The following is a 25212-nucleotide window of genomic DNA, read 5'->3' as shown; positions in this document are numbered from 1 at the left end:
AACTTGGAAATATATAGTGGAAATAAGTGAGAGTTCTTAAGATTTTAACTAACTTTGGTTTTAAGTCCTGGCTCTAGAAATGTTCTCTCTCGCCTTCTTTCTTTCTTCCTCACCCTCTCTCCTCCTCAGAGACCCAGCCTTTCCCCAGGTATTCAGTAACCCCCGATGCAGCAGAGGACAGCAGCCCTGACTAGTGGTCACACTGTCCAGACTTCTGCACGCTAAACACAACATCTTGACCTAAGTTGTGTTTCAGTTCCTGAGCCCTGAGGTGGAACGACCCCGTGGCTACTTTCCCAAACCAGACAGAGGAATGCTGCAAAAGACCTCAGAACTATCCTCAACACCTGAAGAAATGATCCATTACCCTTATCTCATCTCCAACCAATCAGCTTCCAGCCCAGCATGACCTCAGACCCCTTAACCCACGGTGTCTTGTGATTTTGCCCTATATAATCTGTAACCTACATGCCACAAAGGAGTCGGGTTTTTAAGAGCACAAACTCCCGGTCTCTATATTGGTGAATTCAATATTTAACTATTTTTTTTCTTTCTATTTGACAAATTCCTGCTTGTGCATTTCTTTGGACCCCTGCACGCAGGCAGGCAGACTCAAGGACAAAATATTAGGGTCCCGATAACAAGAACAAAACTGAATTTAGGAGTCAGGAATAAAATGTGCTCACCCAACACTTTTTCTGTATTTGCTGTTGAGGGAGAAGTAAAGGTCTGTCATTTTGATTAGATCATTTTATCTCTCTATATAAACAAGTTGGGATTACCAAATGCTAAGAATTTGTCATAATTTGCCTTACTCTCTTCTTGTGATGCCCAGCCCCGTGTGTTTTGCTAGGTAGGTACATAATCACAGGGGCTCCCCAAAGCTGAGGGTGGAATCTGAATAAAGATTTTTTTCTTGAATAGAGGATCTCACATTTGAGATTTAAAATGCATTACATTGTAGGTGTTAACCTGACTCTGGCTAATGCAGAGGAAAATGCACCCCCATGACAGGAAAGGGAGCTAAAAATGTTTCCTGCTGTGCTTATAGCTCTGTCATCACTGTCCATTATTCACTGTAGATGGTTTTATTGGCTGGTTTGCTCCATAACTCTTCTGCTAAGCAGTTCTTATCTCAAAAACAACTCAATCATCCACCTGTCCATCACCCATCATGAGTTCCATTGTGTCATGACTAGATGGAAAATTGCTGAATAAAATGTCTTACTTTAATATAAAACCAAAACAAGACAATAAACACTGTGTTTTAATCTTTCTCTAAAACTAACAGTGCTGATTTTAACCAGCCTCAGCAACATAGTTTGCAGCAGCTAAAGCTATATATACTAATGGCATAACTCTTTGAATTACACTTCCAATGTGCGCCTATTTCCCAAATGCTGGGGGCAATTACGACAAGAAGTTCATACATAGAGTGAATAGAATGTTTTGGCTTAGGGTTTCGGAGCTTTTGTTTATTTTGTGTCACCTAAAATCATACCTCAGAACAATGACAAGGGCCAGGATAGCATATGGAACTGGGTCAAGGGTCATTCTATAGTCACTCATGCTGTATCTTTCTGATTGAATAAATGTAAATTGGACATTTAGAGGAGATGGATGAAAAGTAGTAGATTACCAGTAATATCAAAAAGTTTTACTTGTAAAAAGAACTACAAAAACTATTTTTTCTTATTTTTAATCTAGATTACAAGTTAAATAAATATATTTAGGCGTTATATACTTATTTTCTTTTCCTCAAATGCTTATTTTCTGAAAAGGATTCATATGAAGATTGCAATCATCAGAGTTTTAAAATTTGTGACAACAACCAGGTTGTCCATGACTACCCTCCGTAATTCTTATGTTAAGTTTTAGTCACTGCTTTCCTATTTCAGTGGTACTACATATATAGAAACTTGCTGATATGCTGGATAATATAATCAGAGCACAACTCTGATTATCAGTCATGGGCCCTATGAGATTATTTATTTATTTGCTCAAAAGAGTAATACTTTAATTAAAATATGTTTATAAATCGTTGACCACTGTGAATCTCATAAGTAATCACATTTTCTTTGTTGCCATTAGAAACCTAAAAATCCATATTTAGCATGTGAAGAAATCTTTATAACTTGTGTTTTTAGCCTCGCCTTAACATGGCTTTATTGATGTGTGTGTTCTTGTATTTGCCCAGCTTTGCAGTGTGTATATGTATATGGGCACTCTCACACGTATACACATACATGCACACATGCACATGTATTTTGTATATTTTGCATACGGGAGAGGTGTTTTGAGTTTAAACTGGGCTACAATTAAAAAAAGACTGTGAGGCATTCGAACAGTTCAACTCATCACCTGGAGCTTCCATTTGAGTTCCGTCTTTGTGCTGGTGCCATTGTTTGAAATCTCCTGATAGATGGTGCTAGTGCTTTATTTTAGTACGCTAAAAATGGGTCAGATATTTCTTTCTTTCTTTTTTTCCAATCTCAGTGGTTTTGTTTTGTTTAATAGATTCTTTCAAAAAGGTGGGATCTTGCCCTTGGTTTCTAACGAAGCTTTTTGTTAAGTTCAAGCCCAGTAATCACAAACAATGTAGAAGGTAATGGTGCGTGATAGACATAGTTTGTTCTTCTAAGGATTTTAGTTACACTTCAGTTTTTATATTCAGCAAATGAGAAGGCCTTTAAAACCTCTCATCTGTATATAGAAGTGAGCAAAAAGTAGGGGAAAAAAAGGAAGTGAATAGAAGCTACGACCACAGAATTTATGATAAAAATATAGAGAACAAGATGACATTCGTTCGAGAAAGAAAGAAAAATGCAGTTTTAATATTTTTACAGGAAAAAAACCGTTTAGATTACAACTTGCAGCACATATGTTTAGTACAGATAATTTAAAAGAATAATAGCAGTGGTGTCATAGTCTGTGAGGAGAGAATGCAATGACCGGATTTTGCAGTGACTTTTGCCCTCTCACTGCTGCACACAGACTCTAGGGCCACTGTGTCTGAGGGCTTCCCTCTCCCCCAGGGCCCAGTGGTACAGGCAGCTCTGTCCATGTGAGCACCTTGTGTCCCATCCCTCTCCCTGACCTAATACTCCCAGGCTCACTGCAGATACCTAGATACCAATGGTCCCCTTAGTTATTAATCATGCACAGGGTTATATTGTTGTGTTTGGATTTCAAAATTCCTTAAAAATTAGGAGTAGATATTTTTAAACTGCAAAATTAGTTGGAAAATAACTGAGGCAAAGAGAATTTTGGCCAACTTAAATGATTTATAATTCTTCTCCATGAAAAACATAGAGAAATAAAGGAGGAAAGGGGCAAGGACAAAAGCTGTTAGTCCATTATTCAAAGTTAAAATTGGAAGTGAAATCTATCAACTCTTAAACTGGATGTGGTAGTCACCCAGTTACAAAGTGAGAGCACAGAAAGATTAGGTTATTATTCTTAGCTTTAATGTGCTCAGCAGAGTGTCGATCGTTTCCTCTCTACTTTTTTGTTGAGATCCTGTACTCATCTTTCTACTCTCATGTTGAAAGAATCCAGAATATGTTACCATGGCATAATAGTTATTTTGAGCTGGAGACATTTGAGTTCCTGAAATCCTTTATCTGCCTAAAAGCAGACCTCCCACAAGAACTCAGTTGTCATAAGTCCCCTCCCAAGAGCAACCAGGGAAGTTTGATGATTATCACCTGAGACCAACAATGAGCAGTCAGCAGTACACCTAAAAAACATTGTCACAAAACTATCCTATTTCCCATTTGTTCTCCTAAGAGCCCATTTATCTTATTGTTTTCTCTTAAGTGGCTTTCTATACCCTTCCCTCTCTAAAAATTTATTTGTTTTCCATAAGTGTTCTCTCCATCTTCTTTACCTATGCTCTAAATTCTAACCACCACTTTGAGTTACATTTCTTGGTGAACTCCCTTATGTACATAGATAATTAAGATCTCTCTCTTTTTTCTTTTGTTAATCTGTCTTGTCGATTTAATTCACAGGCCCCCAAGAACTCAACTTAAGAGTGTAGAGGAAAAGTTTTTCCACAGAGACAGGATTTTATGCTTGTGCTAAACGATTTTAGCAAAAGTTCTCTTTGTCATTTTGTTTAAGGTGGCTTCTAGAGGTCAATGTATTATAGAATTTCATGCATATGTATTTATTATAAAGTTATAACATGTATGCTCATATGTATACATAAATTTATTCCTTATAATTTTCACATACTCCCATTTACATAAAATTATTATTTCTGAGACACACTTAAAACAAAAGGAATCATGAGAAAATGTTTTGTTTAGTAAAAACTATGAACTCTGTAAATGAGGATGTCTCCCAAATCCTTTCTTACTGCAGAATCCAGTGATTCAAAGATGGTTGCATTATTTTTATAATGCATAGGAAAACTTTAAATTCAAGTTCATATTACCAAAGAATTATTGATTTGGTACTTCCTTTCCCTTTCTATTTTTTTTAGCTTGTTGCCCAAGAGAAATGTAGAAACCTGACCCTCTTTTTTATTCCTTTCTTGCCATTTGTTTGTTTTAGATCCTGGGTGGTTAATTTATGGATGGTGATTAAAAATACAACATCCAAGCAACACCTAGCAAAGGTCATATGGGTATGGATATAAAAAAATCTGGACTTAAAATTTTTAAAAATTGATGCTACACTGTCTGAAATATTCTTCACTCTGCAATAGGATGCTCTATAAGAGTCTTTTTTTTTTTTATTATTATTTTAGTAAAACGTCTAATCATGTCACTCCCCTATGTAATGATCTTAATGATATTGCCAAGTCATTTAACATGGCATTCAAGCCTAATTATTTCTCTTCCTCTGTTCCTTTATAGCTCCATCATAGTACCTATAACATTCTAGTATGATTATCTGTTTATTTTTCTGTCTTCCCCACTAAATTAATATTTCATCAAGACAGAAGCATTAATGTCTCTATACCTCCAAACTAACACAAATTATATCTGTATGTCAGCACTTAACTCTTAAGTTTAGCACACAGCAGGTACTCAATATATGTGTATTGAATGGGCTTGTATCTGGAATGCTGCCTCTGATCTTTCTGCATGGTTAGCTCTTATACTTCCATTAATATGAAGTTCAAAAATCACCTTTGTAATGGCTAGCCTTAATCACATACTAATCTATGCCTCCATGGTACTCTGGTTCTACTGCTAATATCACATTTAAACATGTTTGTTTGTGTATCTCCTTTCAGGTAAGAATTAGGCCTAATTAATTTTTACTGATTAAAATCTAGCATTGTATCTAACAAAAGAATTGCTGAATAAATGTCTATGAAATAAATAAGGAGCAACCACCCTGGCAGGAAATGTATAAGATTTTGTTTCCCTAGTGCTATAGGTGGAATTGTGTCCCCCCACACTCCCAAATAATATGTTGATGTTTTGGCTCCCAGTCCCTCAAATTGTGACCTTATGATTAAATAGGGTTGTTACAAATATAACTAGTTAAAGCGAGATTATGCTGGACTAAAGTGGGCCCTTAATCCAATATGACTAACGTCCTTATAAGAAGAAGAGAGACAGACACAGAAGGAAGGTGACCATGAAGACAGAGGCAAAGACTAAAGTTATGCTGCTGTAAGCCAAGGAAACGTGGGGCTACCACAAGCTGCAGGAGAAGGGAAGATTCTTCTCTAGGAGCTATGGTGGGATCACAGAATCATCAACAACTTGATTTGAACTAGTAACCCCCAGAACTGTGAGAGAATAAATTTCTGTTGTTTTTAAGCCACCCATTTTATGGTTTTTAGGGTAGTGCTAGGAAACTAATACACCTAGTATGTTCAAATTATATTTTTGTTAGTCAGGGTTATCTTTAAAATGGAATTGGTTTAGGTAAGAGAATAAAAGTAAATGGGATATTTAAGCATTGCTTCTGCTTTGTAAGGTACCATATAACCTTGTCTCCCAACATGGCATCCACCTGAAATGTAAGCTCCTTGAAGGGAACAAACAAATAAATGAACATGTGTTTACAAGTTACTCAGTAGTAGTAATTTATGGAATGTAATGCCCTTTGTTTCCAAGTATGTCAAAATTAGGAGCAAACTGCCTTTAGAATCATAAAAAAAAAGTGGTGATGCACTTGGAATCTATAGTGACTGGAGGAAATAAAAGATAATAAATTCATCTATGCATCTATTTCAGGGATATAATGGTGAAGAATACAATGAAGGCCTCTTCTCCTGGAAATTACCTTCTATTGAAGTAGGGCAGAAAAAACAAAATATAGGACACATTGCTGAAGGGAAAAAATAAAATAGGAGAAGAAGATGAAGAATATTGGCGTTGGGTTGTTCTTTTAGTTGGGGTTGTCAGATGATGTGTCTTTCATAATGTAGCATTTAAATGGAATAAAGGAATGAGCTATATACATGGATCTGTATGGCTATATATGTGTACATATATGTATACATCGGATTTATACATATTTACGTACATGCGTATATATGTATAATATGTCTAATCTGTGAGTAATTAGTTGAAGGAAACACCTAATAAGGTAGAAATGTATTGTTGGAATAACAAAGGAGCCGACATTGCCTATCTAATAAGAGAGAGGAGAAATATATGACATGATATTAGAGAGGTGATTAAAGACTAGATCACGTAGGCTACGAAGGCCATTGTGAAAATTTTTCTTTTTTTCTGAGTTAGCCTGTGGATAGGTTGTCAGCAAGGAAATAATATGATATGATGTAGGATTTCAAGTGTCCTTCTGGCTGCTAATTGGGGAATTTACCATGGGATGAGCAAAGGTAGAAGTCAACACACTAGTTAGATGGAGATTGCGGTAATCTATTTGAAAGGTCATAGTGACTTAAACTAGTGTCAGAAGTATTGAGAATCTGAATGCGTTCTGAAAATGAAATACAAGATTAGCAGATGGAATATGCAGCTAGACCTGAACTGAATTTTTTCAGACAAGCAAACATTGTGGTGGAGAAGAGAGGTGAAAGCGGGATTGAAAAGGACAGCATTCCACACTCGTAGAAGATGTGGAGGCTTAAGGAAAGAGTACATGCACGAGGAACTGGAAATCCTTTGGAGGAGGAGAAGAAAAGCAAACAATAAAGATTTCTGAGCTCAGTAGGACCCGGCTTCTGCCAGATCTGTTGATGTGTTGTAAAGGTTGGAGTTTATCCTTAAGGCAGCGAGGAGTCCTTGAGGGATTTTTGAGGAGTGAGGCAGTATCATATTCATGTTTTAGGATGGTAAAGCTGACAGTAGAATTGAGAATGGGCTGGAGAGAAGACAAGGTCTGAGATTAGAGACCAGGTTGGAGATTTTAAACTATCTCATCTGAGAGATAATAGCAACAATGACACTGGGAACAGAGAGGAATGGATAGATAAGAGATATTTAATGAATAGAAGTGGCAAGAAAGGAAGTGAGGGAGAGGAGAAAGCAAGGATAACTTCGAATTTTCTGATTTGGGTAACTGTGGTGGGCTGTGTTTAGGCTTGTCCATAATTATCTCCTAAGAGGCCATAAATGAAACATTCCTAGGACCTGATATCAGAGGCATAGATTAAAGAAGATGGCTCACATTCTGGCACAGCAGGAATGTCAAGGCCAGAAAGCCTAGGTGGTTCAGTAGCCTTATATGTTAATGTGTTTCAGAGCCCTGAAAGTTCAGAGTTCTCTTTTCTCTAAACCGCAAGATGTCTCTTTCTCTGTGGGTAGTCAAAAAGACCATATTTGAGCACCCTTCCTCACAAGAAAAGAGAAGAAAGAAGGAACTATGTCTATCATGTCTACCAAGTATCCTTTGCATGTCCTATGTGGCTTCATGAATAAACCAGATAAAAATACAAACCGACACATGTCGTCACTGTCTCTAAGCTTTCAACCATTACTAAACCAGCTCATGGGTGATGATGGTGCCATTAATCAGGCTTGTGGATAAAATATATGTATATATGTATATATTAAATATATTATTTTAAAAATATATAAAATATATGTTATAGATAAAATATATATAATATATAATATAATAATATATATAATATAAAAAATATATAATTATATATAATATATAATGATTTTTTTCAGGAGTGAGTAGGAAGAACAGAAAGTCCAAGAAGAGAGTTCTTGGGTCTGTAATTCACATTTAAAACTTATGTCTGCAGCCCCAACTGAAGCCTGTCTTCAACCATAGATATCAATGCCATTACAGATCTTAAGAGATGCCAGGAAGAGGTCAAAATAAGGAGAGCAAAGAGTCAAGGATTGATTTTAGGAAACATCAAAATGCAAGTTATTAATGCAGAAAGAAGAGAAGACTAAGATGGAAGTGCCACCAAGATATTAAAAATGGGAGAGAGTGGAACTCGGAATCCAGGAGAGAAGGAATAGTTACAGAGTTGCAGAGAGGCCAACTGAGGTAAAGAATGAAAACTTCCCACGAGATTTAGTAACTGGGAGTTGCAGTTACTTTAATCACTGTGCTAGTGAAGTACAGAAGTCAGATTTCAATGAGCTAATTAAATGGTAGGTGAATCATTAGAGACAGTGAATGTTTAACACTCTATCTTTTATAGGCTTTTAGAGGAAAGGGAGATCAGATGCTGGCTAGAAGAGAATGTAAAATCAAAGGAGATTTGTTATGCTAAAAGATAAACTGAGGCATATTAAACATTTTAAGAGTTTATTTGCGCAAAAATCGATTTGGGCAGCATTCAATCTAGCAGATAGAAAGGAGCTTCAAGGAGCTATACAAAATAGGTAGAAGGGAGTGGGAACAAGGAAGTTATACTAGTAATAGAGTGGGTTGGTTATTGCAAGGTTACGTTCCTCCACCAGGCAGTTTCCTCCGCTCTCTGATTAGTGCTGATAAGGTGATTCCTGCTTGATCATTTTAAGATTCCATTTGTAGGAGGGCCAAAACTGTTACTAAAGCTTGGTTTGGTGACATGGGGCTTAGCATAAGGGACTTCATATTAGGCCTGTTGTCATCATTTTTAACAATTGTAAGTGGGAGAGACTGCAGAATGTGTGTTGAGAAGAGAAGCAAGTCTTGAGCAAGTTCTAAGAGGCTTAGTTTGAATATACTACAAATAGGATAAGCTATAGAGCAATGTAATAGAGAAAGCAGATGTTTCCATTATTCTAACATTTAGATTTCACCTAGTGAGTTTGCTGGAGGAATATTTGCACCTACTGTTAAAGTCGTTTTTAGGAGAGTAGTTTTATGAAATGGTTTATGTAAACCAAGTCTAAACTACTAGAAATCGAAGCATGGAGGGAACTAACTAAAATTATTCCTTCATCCTCACAAATGCTGAGTAGTAAAAGTGAGAAAATGATAATGTGGCACACAGTGCATGCTCAATTAATCTTGTTCTCTTCTTTTCTGAAAATTCTGAAAAATATGTAAGAATATGAGACCTCCCAAATGTGTCACAATTAGAGAGCTCTAAGAAAACTGGTCTCAAAAAGGACACTGTAGGAACTGGGCAAAGAATTCTTAACAAAGGAAAATCAGTAATTCAAAGGTCTCTCCCTGCCCTTAATAAAGGAAGGGGCTTGAGGAAATCCATGGCACAATGGCACAGGATTCAGACACCTTATTAAGAGTCTGTGAAAGGCTATACTTTTTAGTTCTCTTCGAAGAGGTTCTATAAATGCTAGACTCGTAAAAGAAAAAGAAGTGCTAGAAATATAGTAATTTCTGAGACAAATAGAGCAGACCAACTCTGTAACTCTGTCTTGATTTTTAACAATTATAGGTCGTTCCTATTTCTTATTCCTATTTCAAGGCAAATGCTACAAATATGGGCCCAATTCAGTCAACTATGAATTCCTATGATCATGTATGTTTTTTTAAAATATGCCTTTTTTTTGGTTATCTTTACTTTTTGTGCTTTCATTTTTTTCACTTTACGCTTTTTCACAGAGCTTCGAAGAATGAGCCTTTGTTGAAAAAAATCTAGATTTCAAATAATATGTCTCTATCCTCCTTCAGTTCAGTATTACTTTCTTTTCTTCAGCTGTCCTCTCTCAGTCCCTCTGGACGACTTGCATCATTTTAGTCAGTGAGTCTTGCCCTTTTCACCTTTCAGGCCATCATTAGTTATTTCAAAGATTTTACAGAAGAATGATAAAGGAAACTGTTATTTGTAGGACTTGGGGCTCTGTATTATTTTCTTGGTCTTGGCAAATACCCATTGGTAATGAAGACTTCAAAAGGCCTTCATTAGGGCCTCAGAAAGGAACAGAAGAAAGTTAATTACCTAGAGCCAAAAATCATATTTCCCCTTTGACAACCCAGGGCTGCACTTTAAAGGCAATCAAATGGAGTGCTGTTTGGCAAATAGTCAGCCTTTCTTGCAATGCTGAGTGTAATTAGATGCTCTCCTGTCTGTCATTAAAAAAGAATTGTTTGTAAATGGTTAACATTTGAGTACTGCACTGTCTTCAACCTTTATCATAATTATATTTCCGATATTGACTGAAATATTCTAAACTGAGAAATAGGAGCTTATTGCAAAGCTAATTGCTTGATAATGAATTATTGCTGCTCTTAAAAAAACTTGCACTATCTATTTATTTATTTAGCCTTCATTTTCTTTCTGGTTTTGACATTTGCAATTCAAATATACTCAGAAGAAGTCTTCTGTGAAAAGAATCATCCATCCCTGATAGTGGCTAATATTCTTCCTTATTGGGGCTGTGAACCATTCAAAGAAAAAAAAGAAAAAAAAAAAACAAAAAAAACCCCAAAACACTCACTAACTCTTAACCCTGTCCAAAATGCACTGGTTTGAAAGAAATCTAGATGTCATAGTGTTGTCAGTGCTCCTTGGTGAGAGGTAATGATGAGTAAAGCATTTTTGATGTTTAGAGGATGCTTTGAGACTGTGATGTCATCAGCGTTTCCCGTGCTTGATAGCAATTTATTTCATTATATTGTTATCTATATAATGCACTATTTTTATTTAGTCACTAATCATCCTGCATAAGACTAGAAAGTCCAGAAAAATAGGACACAAGAATCAGGCTCCTGACCTAATGATGACACCGATTTAGACTCTTCTGCATCTTTCAAAAGGTAAGTGTTCAAATTGCCACTTGTGCCTATTTCATGATGAGACATTACCGTGCCTATTTCTTCAGTACTATTTCAGTATTTTCATTTTCAGTATTGGATACATGAGAAGAAGTTTTTTGCTCAGAATTCTGAACAAATTAATATAGATATGTTCCTGGTTATAAAATTTAGAAGATGTTGTTTTTAAGTAGTAATTATCATAGCTAAAACTAAATATTTCAAGGGCAGATATCAAATCTATTACAGAGATATTAGCAGAACCCAAATGTTTATTTCTCCATTGTCTGTCTAATAAAACTTTTATTTAATAATAAATAAATAATAAGCTATAAACAATAACTTAGACAGTTATTTAGAGGTTACTACATGCTAGAGACAGGGCTAGCTCTGTTTATGTATTTTCCATTTAATTTTCACAATAACCCCATGAAATAGATATTTTTTTTTCCCTTTTATAAATAAAGAAACTGAGACTTGGAGAAATTATTTGCCTGGACCTATACTAGTAAATGGCAGAGCCAGAAATCTGAACTATGTTTACTTCCAAAGTTACATTCTTTCAAGTAGACAATTATCTAATTCTCTAAATATTCTATGCTATTATTTTCAACTCTTTAGAAAATAACATTATAAACACTATAGAAATACAACATTGGAGGCTCTTGATGAACTAAATACAAGAAATAAGTAAGGTACCTTCTTTGTTAACAAAATTAATTTTAACTGCATTATCTATATATAATATGTGGGTCCTGAAATTATAGAGAAAGTCTAGAGTTGGAACCCGCAAACCATTGCCCCTAGCTGATGTCTATGTTTGTATATAAAGTTTGTTGAAACTAGCCATCCCCATCATTTATACATTGTCTATGTCTGATTTCATGATAAAACTACATGGAGCTCCAGAATGTACCACTGTGGCATAAGGATTATTTTATGCTGAAGACATTTGACAGTCAAGAAATACAAGAAAGGCTTTATCTGAACTCCCCTTATCTGCCTAAAGCAAAGGCTCCCCAAAGAATTCAACTGTAATAAATACCATCCCCGGAATTTCACAGCCAGCAAAGACTATCAACAGCGATGAGAAGTCAGCATTGTGATAAGGAATCGCCTAAACATAAATTGTCACAAAACTATCATATCTCTCATCTACTCTCCTAAAGACCCATTTATCTTTTCTAAAAGGAAATCATTTTCCCATAAGTGTCTTTTCTCCTCCACCTAGTTCCCTATTAAGATGGTATATAAGCTCTAAATTCTAACTCTGTTTCGGCCATGTTTTCTGTGAACTGTCTTGTAAACATACATGAGTAAAATTTGTCTTTTCTCTTGCTAATCTGTCTTTTGTCAGCTTAATTTACAGAGCCCCAAGTAAAGAACCTAAGAGGGTTGAGAATTTTTTCTTCTTCAACAAAAGCAATGTCGATCAGATGCAACAGAGACCCTGTAGCCTACAAAGCCTAGGATATTGGCTATCTAGCATTTAAGAAAAAGTTTGCTGATCCCTTGAAAGGCTGAAAGATTATTCAGAAAGCGGATATAGATTTCACTACCTTTTAGCCCACTTCACATGAATATGAAGTTTACATGAAAGAGAACAACCACATTGTCTGTTTGTAAATTATCACATAGATGATGAAGAAAATATATCAGCTCGTTTATTGCCATTTTGGCCATGTGGTCCTCAGCAATGAGAACCTTTTTCTTGTCTTAAAGAAAGTAACTGTAACATCATTGTAAAATTTCTTTCTTGTTATATGTGCCTAATTTAAGTTCCAATTAGATATATAGAGTGTAGTGTGTATGTGATACAATAAATATCCTGGAAATAACCTGGAAAATCGTCATTATTTAATTTCTACTTTTAAATGTTTACCATTTGACTTTTTAATAATTAGCTATGTATGATTCCTCTTCTGTGAATTGTCTGTTCAAATCTTACTGATCTCATAACTATTTACAAATACTATATATATATTTGCTTTTAATGCTATATGCTTCTTTTGTAGAAAGCAAAAATATTTTTATGCTAGTAATATTTATCTGTATTTTTGTTTATGACTTTTTCAATCATTTACACTTCTAGAAATTCTTAACCCATCAACATGTAATTTTCTGTTAAAATATTTTCTTCTGATAGGCTACTGTTTAAATTTTTCCTATTAGTTATTTATTAATATATATGGACTTCGAATAGGAAATTATTGGTGTGAGTCAATGCTAAAACACATACATATTTTGCTTCCTCCTTATGCCACCTACTACTACTACCGCCACCACCATAATCAAATAGTTAAACAAATGCCATTAATAAAACATGGTCTTACCTTCCACTTCTAGAAGAAGATGGATTGGCTAGAGACCTCAGAATCTGACGAATAACATAGTGGTGACTGTCCTTGTTTTTTTTTTTTTTTTTTGTCCCTGGTATCCCAGACATGGAGCAGAATATGTTGGCAATTTAGAAACAAACTTCATCAAAGTCGAAAGAAAGGAATCATGCAGAATGTGTTTTCTCAGTACAATGGAATCAAACCAGATATTAGAGACAGAAAGATAATAGAAAAATCTCTAAACATTGAAACTAAACATACTTGTAAATAATCCTTGGTCAAAGAAGAAGACTCAAAAAATACATAGAACTAAAGCAGTATAGCCCTATAACCAATTAAGAGGTACGATTCATTTATTTTAAAATTCCTTAAACAGAATCCTTATGCCCAGATTGTTTCACTGGGGAATTCTACCAGAGTTTAAACAGGTACTAACACCAATTCTGTACAATCTTTTCCATAAAACAGAAAAGGAATCTATTCTATAAAATTAGTATTACCCTGTCACCAGAACCAGATAATGACAGTATAAAAAAGAAAAAAGAAAGAAAACTATAGACCAACATCTCTTATGGAAATCAATGCAAAAATCCTTTAAATCATTTACAAATAGAATCCAGCTATATATAAAAAGAAATATACATCACAACTAAGTGAAGTTTCTTGTAGATATGCAATGATGGTATGATATGCTAAAATGAATCCATATAGTCCACCATATTAATAAACTAAAGAAGAAAACAATTGTGTGATCATATTAATTAATGCAAAAAATAATTAGACAAAAGTCAATACCCATTCATGATTAAAAACAAAAAACCAAACGAAAAATACCTCTCAGAAAAGTAAGCATATAGGGCAACTTCCTCAACTTGGTATTGAGCATCAACAAAACAATCAAACAAAAAAACTCACTACAGCTAACCTTAATGGTCAAAGACAGTACTTTTTCACCTAAGATCAGTGACAAGAAACAAGGCAAGGATATTCACTCTCACCACCCTTATTCAACATAATGTTAGATATTCTAGCCAGTGTAAGAACGTAAAAAAGAAAATAGAAACAATATAGATTGGAATGCAATATAACTGTACTTATATTCAGATGCCATGGTTGTCTACATAGAAAACTCAAAGGAATCAAAAATATATTCCTAGAAGTAATAAGGGGGTGTTCAGTAGGGTCACAGCAAACAAGATAACATCAGCTGTACTTCTGTATACTAGAAATAAGCACATGGATGGCAAAATTAACAGTATAATTCTGTTAGCAATCATCCTGAATATTAAATTCTTTGGTGTAAATCTAACAAAAAATGTACAGGATTTGTAGGCTGATAACTTTACACAGCTAATGAAAGAAATCAAAGGAAATCTAAATAAGTGGGGAGACATATTGCGTTCATGGATTGGAAAATTCAACATGGTAAATATGTCAATTCTCTCCAAACCGATATATATGTTTCAAAATCTCAGTGAGATTGTCTTTTTTCTTAGATATTGGCAAGATTATTCTAAAATTTATATGGAAAAACAAAGGAACTAGAGTAAAACAATTTTGAAAAAGAAGAATAAAGTAGGAGGAATTACTCTATCTAATTTCAAGATTGGATATGGTATAGCAATCAAATAAGGTGCTGGAGTAATTAGACATTCATAGGCTAAATGAATACATACATAAATAAAAGAATCTTGACCAAAGTTTCACATCATATGCAAAAAGTTAACTCAAAATGAATGATGGACTTAACTGTAAAACATAAAACAATAAAACTTAAAAAAAAATAGGAGAAAATCTCTAGGATCTAGGGATAGACAAAGAAATCTTATACTGGACATCAAAAGCACAATCCATAATAAGGAAAATGTATAAATTAAACTCCAAATTAAAAAAAAATTGTTTTATGAAAGACCTTGCTAAAACAATGAAAAGGCAAGATATAGACTGGGAGAAAATATTTGCGAATCACACATTTAACAAAAGACTGTTATCTAGAACATGTAAAGAACTCTCATATCTCAAATAATCCAATCATAAAATGGGCAAAAGACATAAAGAGTCATTTTACCAATAAAAATATACAAATGATAAATAAGTTCATGAAAAAATGTTCAACATCATTAGTTTTTAGAGAAGAGAAATACAAATTAAAATCACAATGAGATATAACAAACACCTATCAGAATGACTAAAATTACAAAAAAAAAAGTGACAATAACAAATTTTGGCAATGATATGAAGAAACTGGATGGCTCACACATTACTGGTGGGAAACTAAAACAGTATGACCTCTCTGGAAAATAGTTTGGAAGTTTCTTAATAAACTAAACATACAACTACCATATGACCCAACAATTGTACTCCTGGGTACTTATCCTAGAGAAATGAGAACTTATGCTCACACAAAACTTGTATGTGAATATCTATATCAGTTTTATTCATAATACCCAAACCTGAAAACAATCTAGATATCTTTCAATAGATGAATGGTTAAAAAATGTGTGGTATATCCTTGCTATAGAATTCTACTGAGCAGAAGTAAAAACAAAACAAAATGCAACAACAATAAAAACCCAAAAAACTATTGACACATACAACAACCTGGATGAATCTCCAAAGTATGCTGAGTGAAAAAAGCTAACCCCAAAGTTTACATACAGTCCCAAAAGATATGATTTTGTTTATGTAACATTTTAAAAATGGCATACCTATAGAAATCGGTAACAGATTATTGGTACCAGGTGATAAGGAGGTGGTTGTGGAGGTGGGAGAGTAGTAGTTGTGGCTATAAAAGCAACAAGAAGAATCCTTGTGATGATGAAACTCTTCTGTATCTTGATTGTATCAATATCAAGATCCTGGTTGTAATTTTGTACTGTAGTTTCACAAGTGGTGCCATTGGGAGGAACTGGCTACCTCTGTATTGTTCTTACAGCTATGTGCAAATCTACCACGAAATAATATTATCTCAAAATAAAAAGTACATTAAAAAAAAAAGGCCTTAACTAGCTGCTCTAGGAGAAGAGTTCCTGGGTGAGGCTTACCTTTAAAGCTACATAATTTATGTAAAGCTGATGAATTTCTCTAACAATTTTCTAACCCAAATTAATGATTCAGTTTAACAAATGTTTGTTGAGTGCTATTATAATCAAAACATAGTGATAGTTAATACGGTTTGGGTGTGATAATGAATGCAAAGTTGTGTGCTGGGGGCTTGTCATCTATAGAGACAGAGATGTGCATAAATAAGTATTGTAAAGAAAGTAGCAAAGCAAATGTGATGGTTGAAATCTGAGGAAAATATAATAAAATAGCATGAGATGGATAGATTATCTACATCTGTGGGGTAGCAATGTCATATAAATTAGGTATGGAGGAGAGTAGATGGTATAATCTGAGCAGGGCTTAAGAAGATCAGAAAGGTCTACTGCCATGCCATCCTGAACAAGCTCGATCCTATCTGATCTTGGAAGCTAAGCAGGGTCGGGCCTGGTTAGTACTTGGATGGGACACCACCTAGGAAGACCAGGTGCTGTAGGCATAAAAAATAAGGGATTGTAAGCTGAAAAGGTCCTTGCAGTCTGTGAGGTCAATAAGGGATTTATAAAAAAAAAAAAAAAAAAAATTAGAAGGATATTCTTAATTAATTATAGAAATATTTTTATTCGATTAACCTGGTTGGCTCACAGATGCTTCTGAGAAAATCTGGATTGTGCCGAAATTCTTGTTTGATGTTTTGTATTTACTAATTTTCATTCATAGCAGCAAGTAACATGTGCCATGATGGCAATGTTACAATTCCCTTTCTAGTTCTTGGAGAAGGAATGTTGGTAGTCTCTCCTCATGTACAACTTTCAAGGTAGATATAGTGTCCAAAAGCCATTTTAGTAGCTGTCATGCAATCAGGTGTTAACATGGTCAGTTAGGACAATGAACCAAAGTGAGAATAACAGTAGAGCCTTTATTCACTTACTGCAACAATACAAGCAAAAGTCAGGAAGAGAGGATTCCCTAGTGTTCCATTCTTCCCCCGAGAACAACACAGGGGGAGGGTCAGCGGGACGCAGCTCAGATGGGGGGAATTATCTCACTGCTGAGGAGGAGACTCACACAAAAGACTCCCTGGGAAGAGAGTGGGAGAAGATCTAGGAATAGAAAAATACTGAGTCAAAGTAGAAAAAATGCCTCAGCTCAGGCTTTCAGTATGGAGGCCTCCAAATGCAAGAGCTTGGGCTAGGAATACAGGTATGTAAATGAGTGTATGAGCGTGTTTGGCCATGGAGATGGTAGGGGGCTGAGTCATTCCTCCACACCCCCATCCCTATGAGGGCTGTCAGGGAAAGCCTTGTAATTAATTGCCTGTGCTTGGGCCTGAAAGATCAAAAGTATCCATAGGATCTGGGTCTAGAGCTAGACTCCTCAGTGTTCAAGTAGCATTTTGACTTTAGAAAAATCATTTTGGGTGTACCTTTGACACTTTAAAATGGAAACTTCTAATGTGGACAACGCAATTACGGGTAATGTGCCTTATTTTAATGTTTTCGTTTTCAAGAAAATGAATTCATAGTAGGAAGCTTGTATAAAATTGGTCATAAAATATATGCTTCTGTACCACCCACAGCGTAATAATTATGGCTAGTACCAGATGTTTATTGGTAGGAACCAAGAAGTTATTTTAAAAATAAGAATCAGATGGTTCTCAAATGTGAGAATACTAATTTTTTCCTGATATATACCAAGAAAATTAATGTATAATTGTCCAATAAGTATGTGTTGAATAAATGAATAAAACTTTTTTCCACACAGGTGATGAAATCCTTGATATTGAAAGTGAAAGGCAGGCTTATCTTCTCTTCTACCTCCTACCAACCCTGGCTTACTTTGATTAATGTTTATTTTCCTTTCTAGGACAATGCATAATAAATTTAATTCCTCTTTCATATATAGCTTTTCATATAGTTTCAGACAATTTTGATTTCCTCTGGAAGATGCTTAATTTCTTCATATGTAATCTCTGTGTGAATTGTATTGAATTTCCTAAGCATGATAACTAGAATGTCTGGTATATGGTAGATGCTGAACAATTTGAAGGATGAATTTTAGAGACTCGCTATATTTCCAGTATAATATATTTTCAAAATTTCGAATACTATGTTTTTAAATCTCCATGCAAGTAATTTTTTTGTGTGTTCATGTTTCTCTTAATGAGTGGTACACAGAATTTGAGAAATTCTTATTTTGATGAGTGTACTTCAAAAGATGCAAACTAAGATCATACTAGCCCTTGGATAAACAGAGTATGTTGTTAGATTAATTACAGCTTCTTATTTACAAGTTGACTTCTGAATATCCAGCATGTGCACAAAGGCAGTGTAAAAAGGATATAAAATTATGTGATTTTGCCTTATTTCTACTCCTGGGCTCTTTGAGCCAAGTATACATTTGAGTGCCTTTGAATTTCTCGAATTTTCTGAGAATAAAAAGAAGATAAATAATTTTAATGTGGATAATATTTTGGCTGCTGATACAAATCAAACCTCAAGTGCCACAAGAAACACTCACTTTTGTCCACATCCCCTATTTGACCTGTGTACTCTAGCATTTATGATTTTTTTTTTTTTAGTTTCTAACAGTTGTTGAGTATTTCAAATATAAAAGTAATTAAATAATGTCATTTATTTTTTATTACACCTGGGGTCTGATAGAAACTGCATACATATAAATATAATGCATTTTATATATGAAAAATATATTAAATATATTTTATATATTCATACATTTTATACTTTTATTTATATTTATATATATTTATATTATATATTTATTATATATTTTACATATTTATATATTTTTAATATGTATTTTATGTATATGTGTGTGTATCTATATATATACACATATGACTGATTTAAAAATATATATATGTCACAATGTTTTGCTCCTAAAAAACATGGTTTAAGAGAACTTTAAAAACTTATAAAATTGGTCATAAAATATATGCTTCTGTTATGATAGAGTGATCCTTTAGCACATTTATGCTGGACAAACATTCTACTTTTTAACTCTTGGTCTCCATGTCCAGTCCTGGGCATCTGTGGTGTCAGCCTTCAAACTGGCTTCAGATCAGGCAGGACTTCTGTGTGTCGACTAGTGGAAAATAAACTCATGGATGGGCACACATGAAGGAACATGGTGAAAGTCTAATCAATCACTGTTACTTGCATAGACCTACTTTCCAAGTACATTACAAAGACTAAGAGGAAATTAACGATAATGAAAGAAACCTAATACTATGAGGCATTTAATTTTTTTGTATTTAGTTGTTTTTTTTTTTTTGCATTTAGAATACATAGATAATTAACAGAGGAGAGTATAAGAATTATAAGCAAAGATGATAAAATGGATTGTTTTGAATTCAAAGAATTTTTCTAAGACAATTGATTGTAATGAGTGAAAGCAGTTTTCTGAGTTCTGAGTTTAATGTCTAGTAAAATTAATATTTAAATTTTCTAATGTCGTCTTATAAATAGCTACAATTATCTCAAATTTATAAGCAGATTGACCACATCATTTCTTCTTGAAACTAAAACATTTTAAGAGTAAATGGGTGAGCTGAGGCAATAGGCATAAATACAGATTGTTCCAGCCTACAACCACCTATGGCTGTGCCCTCTGCAGTGTTCTGTAACTAAAACATAATCACTGAATTCAATCAAGTTTTAAGTCTTTGTTTGCTTTTGTGATTTCCTTACTTTTTGTTCTTGCCTTTCCTACTGCTTGGAATGTTTTTTCCTCAGGTCTTTACATACTGACTCCTTATTTAAATTTTAACTGTAATATCTCATTTTTAGAGAGCTTTTTCCTAGAGCATTTTGTCTCATGCCACTCACCCTACTGCCTACCCAAACCAATATAACATTTTGTTGTTTTCTACTCTTTATCATCATAATCATGATCAGAAATTATCTCATTTATTTATTTACTTGCTAAGTGTCTGTCTCTCCCATTCAAATGTAAGCTCCATGAGAAAGGAATCTTCTAACTGTCAAATATATTGTCAAATCTTTAGAACTTGGAAGAATTTCTGGCTCAATAAAAATGTATTGAGTTCATGAACAATCAACTAACAAACCAGCATTACCAGCTTATACTGGTGTTTAGATCTGGAACTAGACAGAAAAAAATAAGTTATTTACTGTGTAGATTATTTGAAATTTTTATGTTATTATAATTTCATGGTTTTTGAAAATGTAAAGATTTGGTTCTATGTTAACTAAATTAAGAAATTTAGGTCATTTGAATAAAAAATACAGATTATGATTTAGGGTGGAACAACCAAATGGTTTCCATTTTCAATCCGTTCAGATTATAATTTAGTTTAGATTCTTAGTTCACTTTATGGCAGATGAAAATGATTGCAGAAATAACATATGAGGGATTCCAACGATGAATGCCTTCCACATGAAGGCTTTTACAATGAATGAAAACCATTCTGCCATGTTAAGTATGTATAGAAATAGCCAAGTACAATCTATACAAAGGGGGAGATTTAACTCCATCCTTGTAAACCCCAGGATGTTACTAAGTCAGTTTTATCAGTATGTAATTACAACCTTGAAACTCATCTATCAACTACTGTAGTGGGAGACAACCTGAAATTCTAACTGGCAGGTCCCTCTCCTCCTATCTTGAACACACAGAAACGCAAAACAACATGATAACAATTGTGAAACTATTAACCTGTGTAGTAAAATCTCTGTAGTGAGAGCTCACTAGAAGTAAACTAATTTAAATTAATTAAATATATACTTTCTTCTTCTAAGTGATTTTAACTGAGAGAAGCAGCTCAAGGTAAAGAACAATGCTAGGGATCAAAAAAGATATACCAGGAACATATCAATTCAACGAAAAGTGTGATATTGTTTTTGAACTTAAGCAAAATAGAATCTAAAAAAATATCATATTGGTCAAGGAATGGGAATTTTTTGCTTGAGACAGAGTAACTTTGTGAGGATAGTGTGTGGCAAGAGACTGAAGACCAGAGGTAGATGAATAAGCTGAGTGGGAAGAGTGTGGACCATAGGTAGTTGAGTAGATTGTAAGAGCAGAGACTTTATTCTTTCAGGTGGGTCCCACATATCCACACCCTAACTCACCATAGGTATGAAATTTTGTGCCATATTTAGTTTCTCCCTTAAGTGACTAATAACCAGTCAATGTAGCTGATATACCTAGAGGAATATAAACCCACAAGAAAACAGTAGCTTATAAATGAAGAATGCATTAATTGCAATAAAAAATAATTAAATGGATTCATGACTTAATGAGTTTATCTAATGAATATTTATTCATTTTTATCATGTTAAAGTGCAGCGTCAAAAAAGTGAATAGAAAATTACAGGATGGAAGAAAATTGTTGCAAAATGTGTATCCGATAATGAAATCATACATGTAATAGAACATGTAAAGAACTCTTAAAACAACAACCAAAGACAACCAATTAAAAAACGGGTAAAGGATCTAAATAGACATTTCTTCAAAGAAGGTATACAAATGAAGAAAGTTCAACATCATTAGACAACAAGAAAAAGCAAATTAAAATTGTAAGATACTAATTCACAACCACTATAATGGCTATAATCAAAAAGATAGATAATAGTAAGTGTTCATAAAGATGTGGAGAAATTGGAATCATTATACTTAGTTGATGGGAATGTAAACGGTGCAGTAACTTTGGAAAAAAAGTTTGATACCTTATTTAAATGTGGAGTTTGCATATAACCCAGCAATTCTACTCCTAGGTATATGTGCAAGAAAAACAGAAACATGTGCCCACGCAAAACTTGTACATGGATATTAAAAACATTATACAAAGTAAAAGAAGCCAGTCATGAAAGACCACATATTATATGATTCCATTGACATGAAACGACAGATTAGGCAAACCTATAGAGATAGAAAGTACATCAGTGGTTGCAAAGGGCTGAGAAAGTTGGAGGGAAATTGAGAGTGACTGCTAAGAGGCATGGAATTTTTTTGGGGGGGTGATGAAAATGTCTTAAAATTGATGTGGTGATGAATGCACAACTGCACACATACTTAAAACCATTAAATTGTACACTGTAAAAGGGTAAATTGTATGGTATGTGCATTCTATCTCAATAAAATAATTTTTTAAATGAAAAATAAAACTTTATTTAAGCAACTAAACTTAGCAGCACCAACTAATGCTTTCTCAATGGTGCACCTATGAAGCAAGACTTAAATAGGAGCATAGTCTCATCTCATGCATTTCTGATTAACTGTGATAATTCTAAGTTGCTCACTTTCAATTCAAAGAGAAATGCCCTTCCCATGAGCTGGAATCAAACTGACCCTACTTTCGGCTCCAACCGGAGAACACTAGTTGAAGGTTCTCCTCAGACCTCCCCACCTGAGCTGGGCCTCTGACAGGGGAGGCGTGCAAGGGAATCTGGCTTCTAGTATCAACCACCCCTTGAGAGCATCTTCCAGTATGGAACAGGAGGAGAAGCGAGAACTGCTTGGTCTGAAAAGACTTAGGGAAGTTTTGTATCAAGCACTTGCCCTTACCCTGCACGGCCCCCTCCGGTGAGGACTTTGGTCACAGAGCAGGGACAGAGGCTGCCTCAGTCCTGATTGCTGCCCAGAGTCGGGCTTCTTGTGAGGAGCTTCCCTGAGCTGCAGGGGGTCAGTGTGGACACTGTGGGGGATTCCAGCTTCACTCTGTCCAGGAGAGTCTTCGTGAGGGCAGCTGGGGAGATCTTTCCTTGCTCAGCCATGGACTGTAGCTCTCATGTTCGGATGCAGGAGGCCTCGACTGCATTGATGAGCAGAGAGCCTCCACTCCCTAGGAAGTGGAGGGCATGGATGGTGGTCCCTCCGGGGGAGCAGACATTGTCCTTGAGCTGGCCTAGACGCTGCTCTGAGTCCAGCACCATCTTGGCAGCCCCTAGCAAGTCGTGCCCCAAATCGGACAGCCAAGTGCCATGGCAGGCCCATCTTCACCATGCCATCAGCCTGCGGCTCCAGGGCCATAAACACACAGGCAGGCCCACTGCTACTAATCCCTGTGGCACCATCAATCAGGTCCTCTGCCACCTCAGTGCAGAAAAGCCCATGCTGCTCATGAGCTGCTCCAGGAGCTGCCCATCCTCCACCAGGGCGTGGGTGCTTGTGGCACCCTCCTGTACCAGCACAGGTGTGTAGGTCATGCAGTGAATCACCTTGGGGGCCGGCTGGAACGCTGTCAGCTTCTTCTCTACTGAACTGATGGTGACACGGGCTGTTCAAGAGACTCCAAAGTGCCTGGGCGGGACACCGGCACCGATCCCGTCCAGGATGAAGGGGATGATGTGCAGCTTCATGGCCAGGAACAGGACGTCGCTGTTCCTCACTATCTTCTTGTTGCTCCGGGTCAGGTTCATCCTCATCTTCTTGAGCGCAGACACCGCAGACAGGTCCATTTCTGGAGAGCGGGCTATCATCTTGTGAGCCGACAGGATGCCTGCGGCTGTGAAGCTCCGCGCCCGGGCCTAGGCTAGCTGCCCTGCGCCGATGAAGCCCACGCTTGTAGTCCCGGGTTCGGCATCTATAGTAGGGATCAATAAAATAATTTTTTAAAAAAGCACTAAGAAGGATGAATAAAACCAAATAAAAGGTTAGTGACTTGGAAAGTTAGGTTGAGGAATTCTCACAAAGGCATTAGGACCATTTAGGAATAGATACGATGAGAATACATGGAAGATAGACTTGAAAGGGTCAAATCAGGTATAGGAGTCTAGAATAAGAGTAAAAATTCACGAAGTCGTATGTGGGCTTGAGGTGGCGGGGGAGGGGTGTGAATGTGGGTGGAAAAAGAAGGAGGTGAGAGTATGCAAAGATACTTATTTTGTGTGAGGAGACAGCTCATCAAACTATGGGGAGAATAAATGCAAATGTGAGTTATCAATAAGTTATCAATAACCATCATAAGACTGCAAATCAAATGCATAACTCAAATGTTAGTAAAAAAAAATGTTATCTCTAAAGGGAGGGAGGAAAGAAGAAAAATAGATACAAAAACTAAAGGTAATAGAAAATAAGAAATAAGCTATCAAAAATAAATCTCAATAAAGCAGTAATTACAATAAACAAATGTAGGTTAGAGTCAATAATCAAGAAGCAGAGACTCCCATATTAGATGTTAAGTATAATCCAGCAATATGTTTATCAGGAGAAACAAATTTAAAATAATAAGATGAAGAGAGGTTGAAAATGAAAAATGAACTTAAGCTTTAGCTTCCACATATTTTTTTCAAAATCTGTTATTTGACATTGAGTTTTGTGTCAGACTTTAAAAGTGCAAATAACTGACTGCTCACCTCAATATTATTCTGACAATATTATTCAGAACTTGTGCAGGGATAATGATCATGTAGTGGTGTAAGTTACTTTTGTGTATATCCAGGAAAACAATTTGAGACATACCACAAGGTGTGTCATCTAAATTTATTATTAAATCTAATTATTTACTTTGAAACTCTGAATGTAACTTGGAGTGAAAATTCTATTATGACATAAAAGTGATTTTGGAGCTGCCTTGATTTATATTTATATAAGATTTTCAAACAAGATGAAATATCTGGTTTTACATATCTAAAAGATTGCTTGAGGGAAATGCATTCTAGCTTGACAGAACTTATTAACAATAAATTGTTGTTTACATAAAAAGTAGTTTGTCTACATTTCTTGGCCTTGGTAGTAT

The 25212-nt window shown here is 35.2% G+C and overlaps 1 long non-coding RNA gene and 2 pseudogenes across 1 annotated transcript; 2 read left to right on the top strand and 1 right to left on the bottom strand.

Moving 5' to 3' along the window:
- Positions 1 to 8349: 8349 nt before the first annotated feature.
- Positions 8350 to 12873, top strand: LOC120587981 (uncharacterized). Its single transcript, XR_005649112.1, has 3 exons — positions 8350 to 8445; positions 11004 to 11112; positions 12479 to 12873. It is a non-coding gene; the product is annotated as an uncharacterized LOC120587981 (long non-coding RNA).
- Positions 12874 to 16870: 3997 nt separating this feature from the next.
- Positions 16871 to 16989, top strand: LOC120588415 (uncharacterized; annotated as a pseudogene).
- Positions 16990 to 23095: 6106 nt separating this feature from the next.
- On the bottom strand, positions 23096 to 23968 carry LOC120587980 (pyrroline-5-carboxylate reductase 2-like; annotated as a pseudogene).
- Between the last annotated feature and the right edge of the window lie 1244 nt (positions 23969 to 25212).

This window comes from Pteropus medius, unplaced genomic scaffold, assembly GCF_902729225.1.
Source record: "Pteropus medius unplaced genomic scaffold, Ma_sr-lr_union100, whole genome shotgun sequence".
NCBI lineage: Eukaryota > Metazoa > Chordata > Mammalia > Chiroptera > Pteropodidae > Pteropus > Pteropus medius.
This window is presented reverse-complemented; position numbering and strand designations above follow the sequence as displayed.